Source organism: Seriola dumerili, unplaced genomic scaffold (assembly GCF_002260705.1).
Source record: "Seriola dumerili isolate Sdu_G_001 unplaced genomic scaffold, Sdu_1.0 BDQW01000202.1, whole genome shotgun sequence".
NCBI classification, from domain to species: domain Eukaryota; kingdom Metazoa; phylum Chordata; class Actinopteri; order Carangiformes; family Carangidae; genus Seriola; species Seriola dumerili.
The window spans coordinates 668,860-688,849 of NW_019174457.1; positions in this window are offsets into that span (position 1 = coordinate 668,860).

Sequence of the window (19,990 nt, forward strand, 5' to 3'; positions counted from 1 at the left end):
GACATTTTGAGACGTTTTTAAATAATATTTTCTTATTTCTTTCTTATTTGCACATTGAGTGTGTTTTGCATGCTTTTTGTCTTTGCCTCACATCATTATTCTGTGAAGTATAAGTACATTTTTAAGGCTTTATATTACAACCTACAATATACCAGGACAAATATTTACATACAAGGGAAGAAGAGGTTGGGGAATAATAATTATGGTATCATCATGACAACTGATAAAATGATTTTGTCCATCAATCTGCATTTTATAACCCATAATGACAAAGTGAAAACATGTTTTTCTGCAAATTAATTAGAAATCAAAAACTGAAATCTCTCATCTCAGACCCTTTGCTGTGCTCAGCTGCTTCCTGTTTGCTTTCATTTTCCTTGAGATGTGTCTGCAGCTTGATTGGATCCACCTGTGGTAAACTGACTTGATTGGACACAGTTTAGAAAAGGCACACACACCTGTGCAGACAAGGTCCCACAGTTCACGCCGCATGTCTGGGACAGAGGGAGGTGGCCGAGAGAAGTCCTCTGCAGAGACCGGAGGAACCTGATGATCATCTCGGCAGCATTTCATCAATCAGGGCTTTATGGAAGAGCGGCCACACGCAGGGACGCTCGGAGTAAAAGATATACGACAGCCCGGTTACAGTTTGGACCTTGAGAGCAGGAGGAACAGGATTTGTTGGTCTGATGAAGCGTAAATTTAACCCTTTGATCCGACCTCGCCGCTCCTCACCTGGCTGAAACCGCCCCCACGGCGAAGTGGGAATTTCTTTAAATTTGGTAAAAACGTTCACTTGGACGCGAGGGTGAACTGATTAGATTTTGGTGGCTAAAGGTCAAAGGTCAAGGTCACGGTGACCTCACAAAACATGATTTTTAGATATTGCGAATGCAATATCTCGATAAACTCCTCAATGGAATCACTTCAAATTTGGCGCAAAAATTCACTTGGACTCAGAGATGAACTGATTAGATTTTGGTGTTCATAGGTCAAAGGTCAAGGGGCGTGGTTACCTCACAAAACATGGTTTTGGCCTTGTGAACGCAATATCGCCGTAACGCCTTGAGGGAATTTCTTAAAATTTAGTAAAAAACTTTCACTTGGACTGAAGGACGAACTGATTAGATTTTGTTAGCCAAAGGTCAAAGGTCATGGTGACCTCATAAAACACAGAATTTGTGACAAAGTTTCACACAAAAGGTTCATATTTTATTATGACTCCAGATAAACAGGGATGTAATCTGAAGCTAGCCTGACTGGCGGAGGCAGACAACCGCGAGGAGGTGATTCTAGTTTTCTTGCAGTGTCCCAGTTTTCCTTGGTGATTGTTACGTTTCACTCTCTCTTATGTGTTGTACAGCAGGACAGTGTTGTATCTCAATGGGGGTCATTTACTGCATATGGATATACAATGTAAAGCGAAAGCTATTATCTAGACGGCTTCACAGCAGTGGAAGTGATGTGACAGTAAAAACAATATTCACTTCCTGCAGTCTGTCACTCTGATGCCTGTCAGCACGGACGGACAACAGATGAGCGTCTCCATCCTTTTCCATTTGCTGCATCTGCATCTCTCTTTCGTCATTAGACCACTGAAAAGAGAAACACACCCTGCTCTTATTTATTTTTAGTCCTGGCCTCAAATGGGAATGAGGCTGATTACACTTCCAAGATTGACAATTTTATGCTGCCAAATTAAAAGAACCCTCTGAATCAGTGAGATAATTGCATGCAATCTCCCTTTAATGGGCCTGTCAGTGATTACTGGCTGCCTCGACCAGCCCTATCAGTGGCAGGGGAGGGGAGTGTGCTGAAATGAAATGTCAATCATATTAGCATAAATGAGTAAATTAGTGCGAGTAGCTCATTGTCAGAGCGAATCAGTCCTGATGTGCCACCCTCCGACCCGCAGTGGGGACTGACACCGTGAGGAAGGAAGGATGAAGGAGAAGGAAACAGAGGGAGGGAGGGAGGGAAGGAGGGAGGATGAAGAGAGACAAAGAAATTACATGTGAGCACATGGTGCTGACAGCTTATGAGAGGTACAATTATTATCTTCAGCCGGTGAAGCACATCGTTGTGGCAAAGACCAGTTGACGATCATTTCTCTTCATCTGCTCTTGGGTTCGTTTAGTCAGTGTTGTGTTGCGTTTGCTGCAGATTCATGACACAACGACTGCAGAGGAAGAAATTTGAGGAAGTCCTGAAGCGCAGTTCCCCAATATTTGCCTAAGATTAGCCTCTTCTCTCACAGACGCCTCTCTTGTTTCTCACAGAAGAATTTATCAAACACAGTCTTAACTTACAATTTACAAACGTAAGCATGAATTAAAGAGGGGTTCTCCACTCTTGACCGCAACCCATACACTTTCAATGTAGGTTTGAAGCACTGCTGTATTTACGATTTACTTAAATGAGTTACTTTTAGTAGAGAAAAGGTCTCCAGTGTTGATTTCTGCATTTTGACTACAAGCTTATTAATAACAGTCACTTTTTCTCAGTTCTGTTTTTGAGACAAGACAGTAAAAACAAAAGTAAAAAGCCTAAAACATCTTTCTCTGCGCTTCTGTATTGTCTGAAATGTTTGCTTTAGAGTTTCATTTATCTAAACTATATAACAGCTGTCATATTATAACCTTATGGCTTATCCCAGACTATAACTATGAACAGCCCAGTGGGAAAAACCTTTTACATCAGCCTCCAAGTTGTGATATCAACGATTTCTACTTGGTGGGAGAAGGGGTCGGCAGAAAGCCACTGCGAAGCCACCATCCCTGGAAGTTTCATCTAAATACGACCTAATATTAACACTAATACGACTGATTCAGTTAATGTAGATCGTGCTAATCACTCGAACAGAGCTCTGGCTCATGGATATGGTGCCACCGCTCAGCCTTGCTGCTTATTTGTCACTTGGGCCACTTGTGGTGCTGCAACAAAAACATCCCCTGTGGCTCCATAAACATTTTCCCCCATAGGTAACCTTTAGACCGTTAAAAGACAACCTTGTAAAACACCTCCAAACTCAAAACAACAACAAGGTCGATTAATCTCTTTATATTTATGAATATTTAAAGCATTAAGGTTTAATATTTTGTAGACATTTATGTGCACGACGTCATCCTCATGTAAAGTCTCTGGGGCTGAGAGACTGAAGCAAACATGAAACCGTTTCTTGTCTCATGTTGTCGCTTTAGGAATGAACAGGTCCCAAATTCGAGTCCAGTATCTTGGAGTGATGTGTGAACACAACAAGTCAGAGTAGCAGCAGGTTTTTCTGTTCTTTCCATTTTTACTGACAGTGCATGAATGCGGCTTTATAAAGCTTTTCATTGAGCTGTGTCCCAATCCGGGGGGGGGGGCACCATCCTTCGGAGGATACCGTCTACGAAGGCGCGGCCAACGAAGACCGCTTAGTAAGGCCGAAGGATTTCCCATTTATCCTCGGCCGGAGTGTCCGCCGTATGCTCTTTTTGAAACTTGATTCATCACTGGTGCGCAATGTATCTTGGGATACATCAGGCCACTGGTTGGATCCTTTGTTTCCTGGGAAGCCTTTGAAATGGGACAGCCATGTTGTGCCACTGGGACATAGTCAGTCTTCAGATTCAGCCTTCGAAGGATGCAGCACCTGAATTGAGACACAGCTATGGTCCAACATTTTAGCTAAAAATTTGCCTATTTATGCATCCAGCACCGAATACCTTATAAACTCCTTTTAGCTCTGTTTTAGTCTTTGTTGTGACATCACAAAGTTACAGGAAGTCCTGACGGCTGGTTTTAAGGCTCAGTTTCTGAATACAGGCTGTGTGCATTTCTCTGTGGACTGAGGCTTTGATACTTTCACAGTATTAATATAGAAGCTAGACCTGATCTATAATCACACTACACATGGATATCTACCTTTATACAATATGGGACCTTTAAAGTTAAATTGTTAGACACCTCGCTGTCTAGTAAATCTCATGCCTCATGGCATTACCAGGGTTATTTTGCCAAAGCTCCTCCTGATCCACTAAAGACAATCAAAATCACCATCATGTGTAAAATGGCTGCAGTTGCCCCTTTAATACTTTTTTTTTTGTTGTTAAAGTTTTACAAAAAGAACGCTTAATAGTCTTAGACGCTTTGTATTTTCGGCTTGCTTAACAAAATATCTCCCTTCCACTAACTTCTATCATTCTTACTCCAAGTTTCCTGCAGACTCTCTGCATCTCTTATTCACACACACTCGCACATTCAGCCCCTTCCTCTACAGTTTCCCACAGGCACTGGGAACTGAGTGTAAATCAAGGCAAAATTCCTCCAGTTCGACAATTCATTTGTCCACAGGCTTGTTAGGCAGGAAGAAGGAGGAGAGGGAGCGCGTGTCAATAAATCATCTGATGCCTGGCTATATTTATGCCCACAGCATTGAGTTTAACAAGGAGAGCAGTCCTTGAAGCAATATCCTAAGTGGCACTTCATCCCTGTCTTCTTTTTCTACACCCCCCCCCCCTCTTAGACCCTCCCCCCTCCCTGTTCTTCCCGCCGCCCCCTCCTCATCCCTCAGGAGGCTTCCGATTGTGAAGTGTCAGAAGATGCTTCAGCTACTGTGCGGAGACAGGGAGGAAGATGGACCCCAGACACCCGCTGCTGTCTCTCGGCTAAAATTATCCCATGAGCCAGAGATTTGGAGAACTTCATTTCCTTGTTCATAATTAAACTCCTCAACCTTAATCTGACCCAGTCATTCTCCTGCTGGAGCCAAGCTGGGGCTTCCTGCAGCGCTTATTGAGTCCAACTTATTACAGGGATCAAAATCCATCCTCCTCTTCAGCTGCCAAGTGTGGGTCACCCTATTCAATTATTTTTGCCATTCATAGCGTAAGAAATGAGAGATCCTGGAGAGATACTGCTCGTGGGTGATTTCGCATGCTGCTGAAGAGCGAGCGCGGGGTTCAGGAAAGGTGACTGGGATTTCTGTGAGAGGTTCAAGTCCTTCCTCACAAAGTCTCCGCTGTGCATAATATCATTGCACAATCCTATTCAATGCATACCACAGTGTAACTACAGACAAATCCATAAAACAAAGCACTTTGCACTTATCCTGCACTGCGTCCGTCACACCACTAGGTGGCAGCCATGAACCAGCCCTCTTCCACTCTCTCTGCTTGTTTCCCACACTCTTCCACCCACTGCTGCTTTAATTACTGCCATAAAAGAGGGAGCTGTTTGTTCTGTTCGCTCCTCACAGACCATCATCATTCCTCAGACTGAGATAGACACTCTTGTTTTGCTGTCAAAGCAATTTCCAAATCAAGAATGGGCTCCCTGAATAATTAAAAAAGGATCTTATTGCAAACAATCAGCAGTGAAAATAACGGCTGCCCCTTTCCTCCTGACCCCCTTTGCCAATTATCATCACCCTTAAACTGATCCTATAATGAAGAATGAGAGAAAATAAGACAATCAAACATATCTCTGCTGGTGTTTCCCATTTGAATACAGAAGCTCTTGATTAGTTTCCACGACGCGAGAAGGACGCGGCGCCTCAGTCCGTGTTATTAATTTTGCAGGTAAACCGAAGGTGTGACACCTTATATGACCTGGATGAGCACAAGGCAACATCTGAGACGAGCGGGAGCATGTAGGTTATCGTGCACTTTCACCAGATGTGACTGAGAGATGGCCTGGAAGTGCGTCTGACACCGTGCCAGTATTAGTAGATCTGTCAGTGTCAGCCCCACGCCCTCAGCATTGGTGTAATATCACTGCAACAAAAAAAAAGAGAAAAGTGTGATCCATCCAAGTTAACCACACAACTGTGTGGGAAGGAAAACAACAGCAGCCAGATGATCAGCTCTTTTTCCATTGTTGTTGCGCCCTTTATGAAGCTGATTTAGTGTGAGCCCAGAAGTGTGCCTTGCGCTGCAGCTACATGATTTGAGCCAGGGTGGAGAATGGGATACAAGCTTGGCTCCATACAAAAAGCCGCCCCGCGCTCAGGTCGCAGTGGCGAGCCTCTGACCTCTCCCGCTCAATGGGTATTGTGTGGCCCCCGTGGATCGGAGGGTAAAACAATCCATATAGGTTTAACAGGCATGAAGCAGGAAGGATAAAGCAGGGAGACACTGGAAGGAGAGGTTGACCTGCGAGCCAAAGGGCCGTGCCCTCGGCGTGCCACAGGTCAAGGGCAGTGGGGTAATCTGTAGGGGAAAAGGTCACCGACATGTAGACAGGAGCTGGTCAGACCCCGATCACCTGAATACCGCGATCACACAAGCAGCTTTTAGCTTTGTTTCTAATTCCTCTCATTCCTTTGGGTTTGTTGTCCAACATGTTCTCACCCATGTCAGTTCTGCAAAGTCTTCCGGCTCTAAATAGACACGTGCATATGAATAGCAAGGAATGGCCAGTATTCAGTGTGTAGCAGCCCAGACATGGGGATTAGTATGCTATGACCTGCTTTGCAGTCGGTGGAAACAATAGCCTCTCCTTTGTTTTTCATTCATCCTCTCTCAGTTTGAGAACTGTCATTTTAAAGTGGCATGCATCCTACCTTTGTGGAAGTGTGCGGTGAAGGTGTGACTAAGCAACGCTGTTGGTGCGTATTCATCCTCTCATGCTGTCTACTCTGCTCTTTGATGTAACCTATTCTTGTTTTTGTTTTTTTTGGTTACTCTGGTCTAAAAATTCAATCTACAGCTGAATTCCAGGATTAGGCCCTCTGTCAAATTAATTCAGTTTTACCGGGCCATGGAACAGATGGCTGTTTCATTCAGGAGTCGGGGTAGTTTTGTTGCCTGGCAATCTGGCAATCTCCAGTCAAACCAAACCAAAGACCATAAACTGTCACTTAGGGGCAGTGGAATCTGGTTTTGCACGCAATCAGACTGCGAGAGCATCGGCCATCGTGCAACCGCATCTCACTACACTGAACCTGGGCGGAAATTAATTGACGGTTAAGCCACTAAGGAGCTGCTTCTTTTGAGCAGCTCCCAAGGAAAACCACAAAAGTAATCCTATAACAAATTCAGGGTCGCATAGCAGCCGCACAAGCCATAAAACCCATGTTATGGGAATATTTTAGTGACATGATAGGTGATAAAAATTTAAGATAAAGGCACTACAAACCCACATTTGAGTGGCACAGATGTACTTTAAAGTCCCTACAGGAATATGATAGGAAGATTAAGGAGCGACTTTTTAATGGAGAGCCTTATTTTAGATAGCCTATTAGATTCTCTAAGGTTTAGTCACCAAAATTGATCAAACTACTCAGAAATTAAAACACCAGTTTGGGTTTTAATGTCAGTTGAAGGACATGTTTACTTTGCAAATATGGGAATTTATAATATACTCTATTAAAATCCCATTATATTACATCATGTCTTATCATTATAAGGCTAACAAAAGTTAAAAAGCCCTATTAATAAAGGGTTTTTTTTGTAAATGCATACTTCAGTATGCAGTAGCTACTCATTTGTTGCCTGTTAGCACTTAATGTAGTGGACAGTGAGGACTGGATAATCTGTTATTCAGGCAGTTTTGTTGGGTAAATTGAGATTTCTCCACCGATATGTGTGAGTCATTATTTTATTATTTGATTACTGTGTTCATTATACCCAGCAAACTTGGTGTGTGCTCTATAATGGAATATGAACTCCAGTGTGGGTGCTGTAGGCCTGCTTGTTTTATAGGGCTTTTCCACTCTCTCTCTCTCACTCGGCTCTGCCGCTGTGTCTCTCTGCCTCTCTCGCTCATTGAGTCAAGGCGGGAGTTTACAGGAACAGCAGGCAGGCAGGGCCTTGTCACACCGCGGAACAACACTGGAATGTATTGTATGCGTTAGAAAGACAGGACAGCCGGGGCTAAATAGTGCACCAAGTTCCCTAAACCTGCCCTGCGGATGTTGAAACGTATTATATTTACTATCCAGTGAAAAGACGATCAAAATGAACTATTGCAGTTTGTTTTACGTGACGTACCGGGTGAAAACTTTGTCGTTTTGGGCTGTAAAACAAGAGTCACATACACGCACACACAAGTGAGCCGCGGAGGAATCCTTAAGGTTGCCAGTGAGTGCTGCGGCGCTGAAAGCACACACAGTAAATTGAGGCTCCGGCTTCGCGGAAAACACGGACTGGATTTTGATTTTAATCTGAAGTAAAAACACATTTTAAAAGTGGAAAAACGAAGAAGTAAAGTATAATAGTACTCTACACTGTCTAACGAATATATCACGCTAAAATGAGACTGTAAAATGTTTCATATTTTAGTAGTTTTTCACCTTTTTTTGCCTCTGTATGCTAATGAAGTGCCTGTGTGTTGGAGGGAACGGTTTCTGTACTGTGACCTCTATCTAGACTTGACAATCTCTAGCTCAACTGTGAGAGCGCCAGACACCAGCTACACGGGGAGTGGAACTGGTTATACTGGTGGGCAGTAAACTGGGACATCTTTGTGTCAAGAATAGCCCCAAAGGTCAGTCAGCACTTCACAAAATGCCCCACAGATATAAAACGGGGGAGATTCTTCTTATGTGTGATGCCCCTGAAGCCTCTGCACCATTAAAAGTCCAGGGAAGACATGTTGAAACGTGGAAGAATTAGCATGACGCTACCCTCCACTTAGTCTATAAACTTTAAGGCTAGTTTGTTGTCAAAACTGCATAACCATATGCTATATAAACATAGATATCAACTTGCTAACGCTAATGTTAATAAGCTTACTAATGCTTTCTTCATACTTTCATACCAAACTGTTTTGGAAAGAGTCAGATTTATAGTTTACTATACAAAATAAATGCAAAAACATTGGTACAGTCCTTGTAATATGACATATATTTATTCGTACTGATGTGATACCTTATATTACATATTTAAAATAACTTGTTTTATATTTTAATGTTTGCATTCACTCTGCTCAACATGCACTGTTATGTTTCATTATTCGCCTCAGCCTTTCAGTTGAATTATATTCTTTATGCTCCGTTACGTTGCTCGCAAGGAGTCTTCTTTCATAAAAGTTTAACCTCATCAAGGATTTTATAGACAAACAGGAGTGTCAGTCATTAATTTTGGATGTCATAAACAAGTTTGCATGCTGAGCTGCTCCGGCAGGCGTACAACAAAATCAGAGCCAGTTTGGCTTAAGAGCATGTTGAAGGCCAGGTCCGTGTGACCACAGACATGTTTAGATCTGCAGTATCTAGACGGCGGCCCACGTCCCATGCAATCTCTCCAGTCCGTCTGCCCTGGAATACCGCCACTGATAATGATTCCTCCCTGGAACAACAGGGAATTATTTGGAAAGGGTAGCAAAATCAACACACCGTCTGTCAATTTATCCCCCTGATATTCTGGGTCCTTTGGCTCCACTGTGTGTTCAGAGCATCAAAGAGCCATTGGAGATGTCAGCCTAAAGGGAGGCGACGCACAGTTTAATCAAACATTTGGGTGCCTCTGTGTTCAGTGTCATGTGCCACCGTTTCAAAGAGATGACATATTAAGAAAAGCAATGGGGAGAAATCACCCCCTTTGGAGCGAGGAGACATCAAACCCATGCACATGTGCTCGTTCCCACTTTTTTTTTTTTTTTAGGACGCAGGAATATGCATTGAGGTGCAGTTGGTTGAAATGCAACCAAGAACATTTTTGGGTGCACTTAAAAGACATAAAATGCTCTCATCCTTTTAATGCAAAATAGAAAACCATAATTTCTGTCAACCCGCTGGGAAGAATCGTGCGGCCGGAGCCAAGAATATATATGGATTTTTGTTTATATTTTCTTGATTATATTACTATTGCAGACGTCTGATGGCCCCAGCACTTGTTATCAAGTGTCAGCTTGTTACAGGACATTTGATAAAGGATCTGGGGGAAATGTTAGTGTTGTGCCTACACTGCTGTTCACTCTATCACTCTATCACTGCATTTGGTATTGGGACTATATGCCTCTGCCTGGCCTGATAATACCCTTTCTCTACCCAGGCCCTTTCTCGACTGTCACGTCTGGTTGACACAAAGTGCTGCCACACGGATGGGGGGTGGGGGGTTTCACCCCTCCCTTGAAAGCCCAGCTGTCCGTGGTTACATAATAGCAGAGCCTTGTTGGGCTCGCCGGACGGCTTTGTGCTCCTGTCACTAAATGTGATTGTGGGTAAGATTAAGCGGCGGGTGAGAAGCCACAGTTAAGGGGTTCCTACCTGGTCTCCAGCAGAGACGACAGAACAAACAGAATCAGAGACTTTGGAGAGCTCTTTAATGTGGCTCGGCAAGAATCGTATCCCCCTTTTCACACCGCACGTTGTGTTGATGAACAGTCGTTCTTGCTTACATGCTTGATGTTTTATGTATTGCCTAAGTAAAGACCTCCAAGGGAGAAGCACAGCTACATGGGCGACCGATGAACTGAGCATCCAGTGATATATTTGAACAAACAAATGCTATTTTTACATGGATTTAAAGCTGTAATACAATTCCTCTGCACAGATTCACAAACCTAAGGCTCTGCTGAATTTCTATAGCCCTCAGCTACAATCAATAACTGCTTATGAAATATCATGTAATGTAATGAGTTCACCCAAAAGGGTAAAAAGCCAAATCTGAAATCACAGCCCAATACGTATACACTGAAGTCAAGGACATGCAAGTGATTCCAGTAAACATGATTTAATAATAACTGTGTTATTGAGCTTGAAACCATAAAAATCATGGGTGGTGGGTGAGTGGGGTTGCCAATTTATTGTAGAGAGGCCTGATTTCCCTTGGGCATGTGTTGTTAATTCAGTGTATTATAGCACTGTTTACCCAAAGAGGGGACAGGAGCAGCTTCAGTAGGGGAAACCGTCCCCTCGCACCCAGAAAGACGATCCACTCAACCCCAGGGGCCAGTGACTTCTACTGGACTGAATCCCTCCCAAAGCTCCTCTGAGTTCTGCATGTGGGGGTAACAGGCGTCCCTCGGGCCGCCGGATGGGAAGCTGCTTCTTCCCTCGTCTCGTCTCCTCTCCGTCTCCCTCTTCCTGCCGGTCCAGACCAGCTTTTTCCTCTCTCCCCTGCTTATAACAGAGAGCCAAGCCTTACATTAAATCTGTGTTTCTGCATAACCGGCCTTGTATGTTTTTTTTCCTCAGTCTGCTGGGCCCTCTTCTGTCTCTCTCTGCTTTCTCTTGCAGTGGAAATAGCGCAAGCCAAGCCTCCCAGTGGCTCGCTATCAGCGCTTTTTTGCACAACCTGAATTCTTCCAACACAACAGCAAATAAACAACACTGCCAAAAGGAGGTGGGGGGGTGGGGGGGGGTGGGTACTGTGCAGAGCACGACAGTGCCATTTAAAACTGTGGCTATGGAAACCCCTCTGTCTTCCCCCTTAATATGTGTTTACATTGCTGGGTTTGACTGACAGATAAAGGCACACTGGGGGAAGCGCCTCCTTTAAAATGCATTGTCTCCAGCACCTCCTCCCTCTTTTTTATTTTCTCTTAAAATAGGCCTCTCCTGGCAGGTCAAACTGAGGCAGAATAAATTACTTTGGCTATTTTGCCCTTCTTTCCCTACTGTCTTGATTTGTACAGTTGCAGGACAGAAATTGCTCTCCTTGGTACCTGAAATTAAGCATTGCTGTTGTCCCCGACTACGTTCCTCGAGCCCTTTTTTATTGTAACAGTCTAAGTGACGATTGCATATGTGGCGCCTTGCTGCTATCAAACGAGGGATATCAAAATCTCTTGGAGAGGCGTACAGCCAAATCCTCCAGTAAGAAGGTTCATGGTAAAGACACTGCCACTCTGGGTTCACGACTGAGGAGATATTGTGTATTTAATTCATTTTTTTCCTCACCTGTTATTCTGTGCAAAGTGAGAAAACAATTTATATTATTTTTTCATTAACCGATGCTGCGAATCCATATAATTACTAACACCCATGTAGAATACGTCCACAATATTTTGCACCTTTGCTGGATGTTATTTATTGATCCTCATTCTTGCACCTCTCATCTCACGCAGAGACTGGGAGCTTTTTAATGAATCACTTTCAGTTTGTAATGCTTCTGTAACCTAATGCTAAGTTGTGTTTGGGCCAGTTGTCTGGAGGAGACAAGCCATACTACAGAGACACATGCCAAACAAAACCCTTGGTTGGCACTATGATGTGGGCATCATGCCTTTGCCAGCCTTCACTCTGTAGGGTCTGTGCCAACCTTTTATAAATGCCCTATTTGGCAAGAGCTGTGCCCAGCAGTGTCTCTTAAGGTTCTGGTTCAAATACCCTCTTCAAATGTGAATGTGATCCAAATCCTAAATGATCCAAATGATGCGTTCCAAATTGTAAGCTCTCATATCATATTCAGAGGAAACCGTGGATTATGTTTTATCAACTCGACTGGCAACAGATGGAGAAAAACTGGAAAGTCATATGCACAGCCTCGTTTTACTTTATTGTCACACATTATAGTAGATTTTGTTCCTTAATCTCAGGATCCTCCGCCCTCGCCATGCATGGAGAGAAAAAAAGGTGGCAGCTGCAGCACATCAGCGTTCATGGTTTGTTTTCTTGGTATTCAGCTTGGAGGTGTGTCGCCCAGAATTACAGCAAAAGAGCAATTACAGCTTAATGTCCTCTCTTTCATCAGCATTTCAATGCAAAGATTTGAGATGCCCGACCCCCAGTCAGTATGCCGCCCCCCCCCAACCCCCCACCCCCCACTCCTCCTATCTCCAACCTTGCCCTGCAGTCCTCAGGCCGATAATCAGCCCTGAAGAATAGTTTCTGGCCTCAAATGCCTTGCAGTCCTCTATCTCGCAGCCTCCCCACTGAGTCGAGATAAAGTTTTGTTTTCACAGTTGACTGGCGGGTGGTGCAGGATTCCCTCTTCAAACCCCACCCTTTGTCCTGGCATGGATGCAAAAGGTCATTCCTGAAGTGTGCCGACACACACACACACACACACACACACACACAGGGACAATTCCCACCGGGAGGCCCTTGGATCACCATTAGGTCCATATACTGTAGGTGCTTTCTTCTCATTAAACCCACTCCATCTTGATGTTGTCACCTTGCAAACATCAGATTTTATATGCAAAAGTTTGTTCCCCATGTTTCCCTGACAGCCTCCGTTTGTGTTTATCCTCCTTCAAACACAACTCTCTTGCCGTTCCAACATCGACTCCACCACCTATCTCACATCAAGCTGCTATGTTAATGCATTCCCTTCTTTTTTTTTTTTTTTCAATTTCTCTTCATTGTTACTCTTTGTAAGTTAAGGCACTCATGCTTGAAACAGCACAAACATCAGCCCCCATAAGAGGGAAGAGTTCAGGCACAACAAAAGGCGCATCTGTAAACAATAGGCTAAAAGAGTGGGACAAGAAAATGATTCAGCTGGTAGCAGCTGAAATACATCCAATTTCAATATATGAAAAGATTGGTCTCTTGAGCATCTCAGGGGCCCAGGGAGTGAATTACATCAGCTGTTTTTCAATATAATGCCTTGTATCAACATACTGATATTACACACAGAAAATAGTTTCTCCATAAAATGCTCCTTTGGTTTCTACATAGACTCTATTTTCCGTGCTGGATAAGTACGGCTGCTTGCAATTCTTTTTTTTCTTTTTTCTTTTTTTTTCCACATCCATTCATTCGCATCCAATTCATCTTCTCAGCCTGCCACAGTTCATATTGATATATGCTCAGGGGCTGTTCTGTAACAGGTAACTTAATCACTCTGTCTTCAACATGTCAATTTCGTCCATCTCTCTGCCAGCCTGTTGTGCTGTTCATCATGTCTGCATTACATTTAGCCATTTCACCTCAAAACAAATGCAGGTCCCCAGACTGCCAACATTGATTGCAAAAACTATGGCTTATGAATCACTAATTCAAACATGCATATTTGGTTCAATTATAGTTTTAAATATTCATAGCCTAGTCTATCTTTCTATTTTGAATGTACTGTACGAACAGAATCTAAAGGCCCACTCTATATCCAAACATAAAAAGGAGGGTAACTCCGTAACATCTAAAAATAAAGCATTTTCTTTTAGTTTCATCTCATATTAGGCTATAAAAAACAGAACAACAAATGCTATTTTTCATACTATAAAATGTTTTACAGTTGGAGTGTTTAAAATTACATAAATAATCCACATAAAATACAAGCACCAAACTTTGAAATAATCTGATATATTTTTAAAACTCAGTTTACTATTATGGAATGCCACTTCACTAATTTAGGCAATTTTTTATTACAAAATGGCCCTTTTAGTGTATTTTTTGATTTACAGAAGTTTCTGTCAATCAAGATAAACAGAGCAAAACCAGTTTTGTGATTGGCTGTCAGCTCCAAAGCACCAGCCAATCACAGAACTGGTTCTGCCTTATTGGTCTTGATTGCCAGACAAAGACTAACAGCACATTATTTCACAATAGGACACTGACATAAAAACTACTGGAATTAAATAATGATGAACTACAATTAACTGTTATTGTAAAAACAATAACAAAATAAATAAATTCCATTATGATAAATGAGATTATTTCACAGTTACATCTTTAAATTATAATTCTGTGTTTATTCATATTATCATTTATTTCATTATTTGTCAATTACATTTTAACACTTTGCATCTCCATAACAGTAGAATTATGCAAAGTGCTATTATTGCAAAGCTGTGTGACGGCTCAGTCACAGCAGCATTTAAAACTGTAAAGTTATCGTAGCTTATTAGCATTAGCTTATTATGTGGCAGCATCCAGTTTTATTTAACCCTCCTCTGACGGAGTGTAAACTGCTTCACAAGTGAGGTATTATATGAGACAAATCTTTAAACAGTTTGGTTCAATGTGAACTTACTGTCTCATTAGCAACCAAGCTAGCAGACAGTTATCCCGCTAGCTAGCTCGGAGAGCTTTTTTCCCCTTCCTCATTAACTCTTCATTTAATTCAATGTTGTACAATTTGATCATGAAATAATGTATAATCTGTGAGAACAAAATGGTAGGGGGGAATAATTTATACTGCACAGAGAAAAAAAAAGAAAAAAGCGCGAAGAGCTGCTGTGATAAGCTAGTGCTATCTTTAGTGCTAGCTTATTTCCAGTTTACTAGCGTGTTAGCCTTGTTTTCAAGGCGTACTGATGACTATCCTTGTTTTCCTGGTGTGACGGACCCTAATGACTTCTACAGGGATAAGAATAGGTTTAAAGATTTATAGCACCAAAAATGTAGATTTCTAGTTGTAAAGCTGAACAATACAGTTATTTCTTGAGGGGCAATTGTTATGTTTTTCCCTGTACGAACTGGTCTTCTTCTTCTCTTTATTCCGGCCCTACCTCACAGCTGAGAAGATGCTCTGTGTGATTTACAGGGGATGGGACTGTTTGTCAGTCGCAGAGGAGCTCACATACTGGGCTCCGTGACCCACAATGGAGCAGTTCCCAGTATGCTTGCAGTGATGAGTTCCCTTTACTACAGAGATGATTCCCTGCACAGTTTCTTTTCATCCCCGCTGAAAAGAGAGTGAGCACTTCTCTGTCCTTGCAGGGTGGACACCGTAATTTTGAGTGCTCTTAACCTTGCCAGGCTTTGTTGAGATTGGGGGTCTTTCCTTCTCTTCACTTGAACACACTGTGAGAAAATGGAGTGTTTAGAATTCAGCGCCGGTGCTGATGTGACTGTGTGGAGTTCATGAATTTGGAGATTTTCGAAAAATGCCCCCTAGCAAATTATCACCCCAACACACACGCAAAAAAAAAAAAAAAAAAAAAAAAAAAGGAAGATAAAAGTGCTTTGGTGTAACCGCAATATGTCCTAACTGCTTTGATTTGAAAGCGTGTCGTAGGGCAGTGAGGTCCCCCGGTCTATTTTCACCTAAGGAACAGAGAGGATTTCACTATACTTGGGAGAGAATAATACAAGGAGAGAGGAGCAACTGATTGAATGTCTCCTAAGCAGTTCAGGGTGAACTGTGGTTTGTACAAAGTTTGATCCCATTTGATCAAATCAGGTAAGAACAACGGCTGAAAGATTAATCTGAAATATGACCTTATAAGGCAGCAGAATAATTCCACAAGTGCTTTTTAATATCCTTTCATCTATCAACGCTGTATGTTTGGATTAAATGTATACTGAGGCCCTGACTGTGAGGAGAGACTGTGATTTATTTTATTTTATTTTTTTTTTGTAAACCCAATATGAAACTGATTGTCCACATTTATTAAGGAACGCTGGAGGAAACCGTGCGCTACTTCTTTTGCACATTCCTCATTTCTGCAGTGTTTACAAAGCAGTGGGTGTGTGTTTGTCAGGTGTAAGTTTAAACGGCAGGTCCCACACACGCACACACACAGCATCTGGGAACAAGCCGGATGCCCATTGCACTTCACAAAGTGGCACTTCCTTCCTCTACACACTCCAGACTATGCGTTGAACTGCTGCCTGGCAACCATCTGGACAGGGCCCAACTGTTGTGACTGTGTGTGTGTGTGTGTGTGTGTGTGTGTGTGTTGTTTAAGTGTGCATGTGTGTGGCCAGGATAACCTCAGTGTGGGATTGCCACTGATGTTTGGCGCGAGCCTGCGTTAATGACGGACTCTTTGACGGCCATAAATTCTCAGCGTGTACATTATTGTCAGGTATGGGCTGTGTTCGGCTATTGTACACGTGGGCGTGTACCGTGCATCCTTGTGTGTGTTTGTGTGTGTGTGTGTGTGTCTGAATTCAACTCCACTCTTGTTAGGAGATTCCACACCACATTATTGGGTTGTCTTGGTGATGGTATGGCTTCATTCCCAGACTGGATCCCAAGGGATTAAAATAAAAGAAAAACTGAATGATCAGTCATCAGTTAACTTGCTCAACAAGAGTGACACTTCTACTGTCCAAAGCTGAGATTAATTGAAGAAAGTTACTACATTAAAAATGCATATTTAAGAAATATCAAAGGCGTACATAAATTAACAGAAATAGAATATTTTTGGCTTAGTTAAGTTAGTAAAATATTTATGGCCCTTGCCTGTCCATTGAAATTTGTGTTTTGCATTTATAACTAGATTTGATGACATGAATAATGAACTCCCACCAAATCTGGGCATTTTTAGTGGAGATTTTTTTTCACCGCTGCTTCTATTGTTACTGTCTTTTCCCCTCCTTCTAATCAACCCCTGATATCAGTTTAATAATGATTACAAGAGAAAAGGGCTCCTGGAGGAAGTCCAAGCTGCTGCCTTGGTGACGGCTGGGGAAGCCGCGGCATCGGGCCGAAGGTGATGCATCATGGTCATCCTCACAGGGAGGCGGCGGTGGGGCACAAGTAAACACTCTTAAATCATCATCGTGGGACAGATGGGGGTTGTCACATGACCCCCCCTCACCCCACCCACCCCACCCTACCCACCTCCACCATCCCTTCTGCCTCTCCCTCAACACACACTATCAACGGTCGGGGCAAAGAGAGAAAATCTGACAGAGTCCAGACAGCGTTTGTGCAACAATCTGTAAATAAGTTCAGATTTTCTCTCTTTGTTTGTCTTGAATTAGACAAACGACTGACACGGGGCACAATACAATGAGATCACGTGGGAAGTGTGAATCTTTACATGAGCCAGACAGGATTATGACAGAGAATTACAGTGAGAAGTTTTCATGGTAACACTTTTTTGTCAAGTCATTCTTCATCTGTGGGTGGTAACAGTTATAGTACAGTGACTGCATATGAACAGCAATTGTAATATCAACCATAAACTACTCTAGGTGGCCTTTTTTAAAACATTTTTTTATTCCGCTTGAATATTTCAGAATAAAAGACTCTGCATTCCAGGTTATATCAATTTCAATAGTCACAATGTCCCTATTAATTCTGTGCTAAGGAGGTCCTCATGCTTGCTAGTTGAGCTTGTCTGGACAGGCAGCTTTGCATTTTAGAGAACACCATATCCGTGTAAAACAAGAATCACATAAATAAATGCATGACACTCTTAACTGCACAGGAGGTCTTTAGCATCATGTTGTTGCTCTCCCACAGAGATTTAACACACCATATGATCTTGGTGCTTTTAAGTCACTTTGCAGCGACACAGAGCCACGCAGACAAGAGAAACAACAGATAAATATTTTTCAAGGTGAGCACTGAAAATACAGCACATTTTCTAAAATAAGACCAGAAAACAAGAGCATAGAAAGCAGATTGTAGTGCTCTTTTTGAAAATATGAAAGACAGAAGAAGAGAGACTGCGCCCCTTGATAATAAACAGCAAGTTTATGCTAAAAAGAAAAAGAAGGTCCCTACCCCCTCCTCCCTCACAGCCTTGTCTTTGCGCTTTCTGCTAACACACGCACACACACTCGCGCGCACACTCGCTCACAAACACACACTCCTCCCTTAGCCTATATAAGCAGACAGCAACTGAGCTGACCCCCTCCACCCTGCATACTCTCCTTTATTAAACACACAAAAGCTTCCTTTGCAGCTTTAAAATACATTTGGATATTTTTTTGTTGGTTTCAAAGTAAAACTTCAAGTAAAAGAGGATCTCTTTTCCACGGACAGAGTGAGCAATGTGAGCAGAAAGCCCCGCATTGTAGAGAGAAAGGGCTGAGCAGTGCAGGGAGCTGCTGCTTCCCATCCCCCACATTCACATAGCAAAGTTCTGCTGCTTTTGCAAGCGGTGATGCTGCCTTCACGTGCTGCACCCGAGGCTCGTGAACACACAGTGTCGCAGCATTCAAGTGCTCTCTGGGTTGGAAATATTTAACTTTGTGCTGTTGTAAAAGTGTCCATTTGTTTTCTCAACTTGCTGTTTATTTTTTTTAGATCTCAAGGCGACTTCACAGAGAAAAAAAAATCAAAATAAATGTCAGGCATGTCTATTTGATCTTGCAAAAATGTACATTTTTGCTTGTTATGCACACTACCTCTTGATATAAAACAATACGTATGAAACTTTGTCTCACTTGTCAAGAAAAAATAGGCTGTGGGTGTATAAAAGCAGAATATATTTCATATTAGTATATATTTATTATATTTTCACATTGCTGTCAATATTCTCACGCTTTTTTCTTAAAATATTCTTGTGTTGAATATGATACTGTTTTTCTAAATGCTATAACAATCTATGTGTATTTTCTATGTGTAGATAATGTCACCATAGCCTTAAATCTTACCTTTCATACTACATGAATGTGTTTTGCTTAGGTTTTCTTCTGTATTTATGAGACAATTTTCTCTCCAACCACACTCTTCAGTACATTGCATGTCGGCAACTAAGATAACTTGACATTTTAGACTTTCTCTTCACGTGTAATTCTTTAATTTTACTATGTGGGAGTCGTTCGTGTCTGACTCGGGGAGTGAAAGTGGGAATTTCCGACAGCGTGCGAAGGCAGCACCAAAGCTGCTGCTGCTAGGAGAGCGCGAGGCAGGCAGGCAGAGAGCACGAAGAAAGGGGGTGGGGAGAGAGAGAGTGGTGGAGAGACATAGGGTGTCTGTTCCTATTAATTGTATAGGGCGACTTTATATGCTTTCTCCAAAATCTCTTCTCGTTGTCGCGTGTGTTGGCGTGAGATTTGACTTTAAACCGACAACATGTGATGTGTTGAATTTCAGTGGCCTTACACTGTCACTTTTCCACCACCACTGTTTCTCTTTTTGTATCTTCACTTCCTGCTCTGTGACTGGCTCAGTCCATCCCCCATCCTTCTTCATTTTCTGTCCTCTCTCTCTCTCTCTCTCTCTCTCTCTCTCCCTCTCTCTCTCTCTCACACACACACAAACTACAGACATGCACAGGTTGTAATTTCATGCTTTCCTCTACTTTCCTCCGCTGTACTCTCATTTGCTGTTGTTGTCCACACACACACACACACACACACACACGCACACATGGAAGCAGTATGGAGGCAACCACTTCCACCCATTAGCCCACTCTAACAGAAGATGACACTGTAGCCTATTTTGTTCCACTCCTTTAACGAGCTAATAAGATAAAGTGCACAAATTAA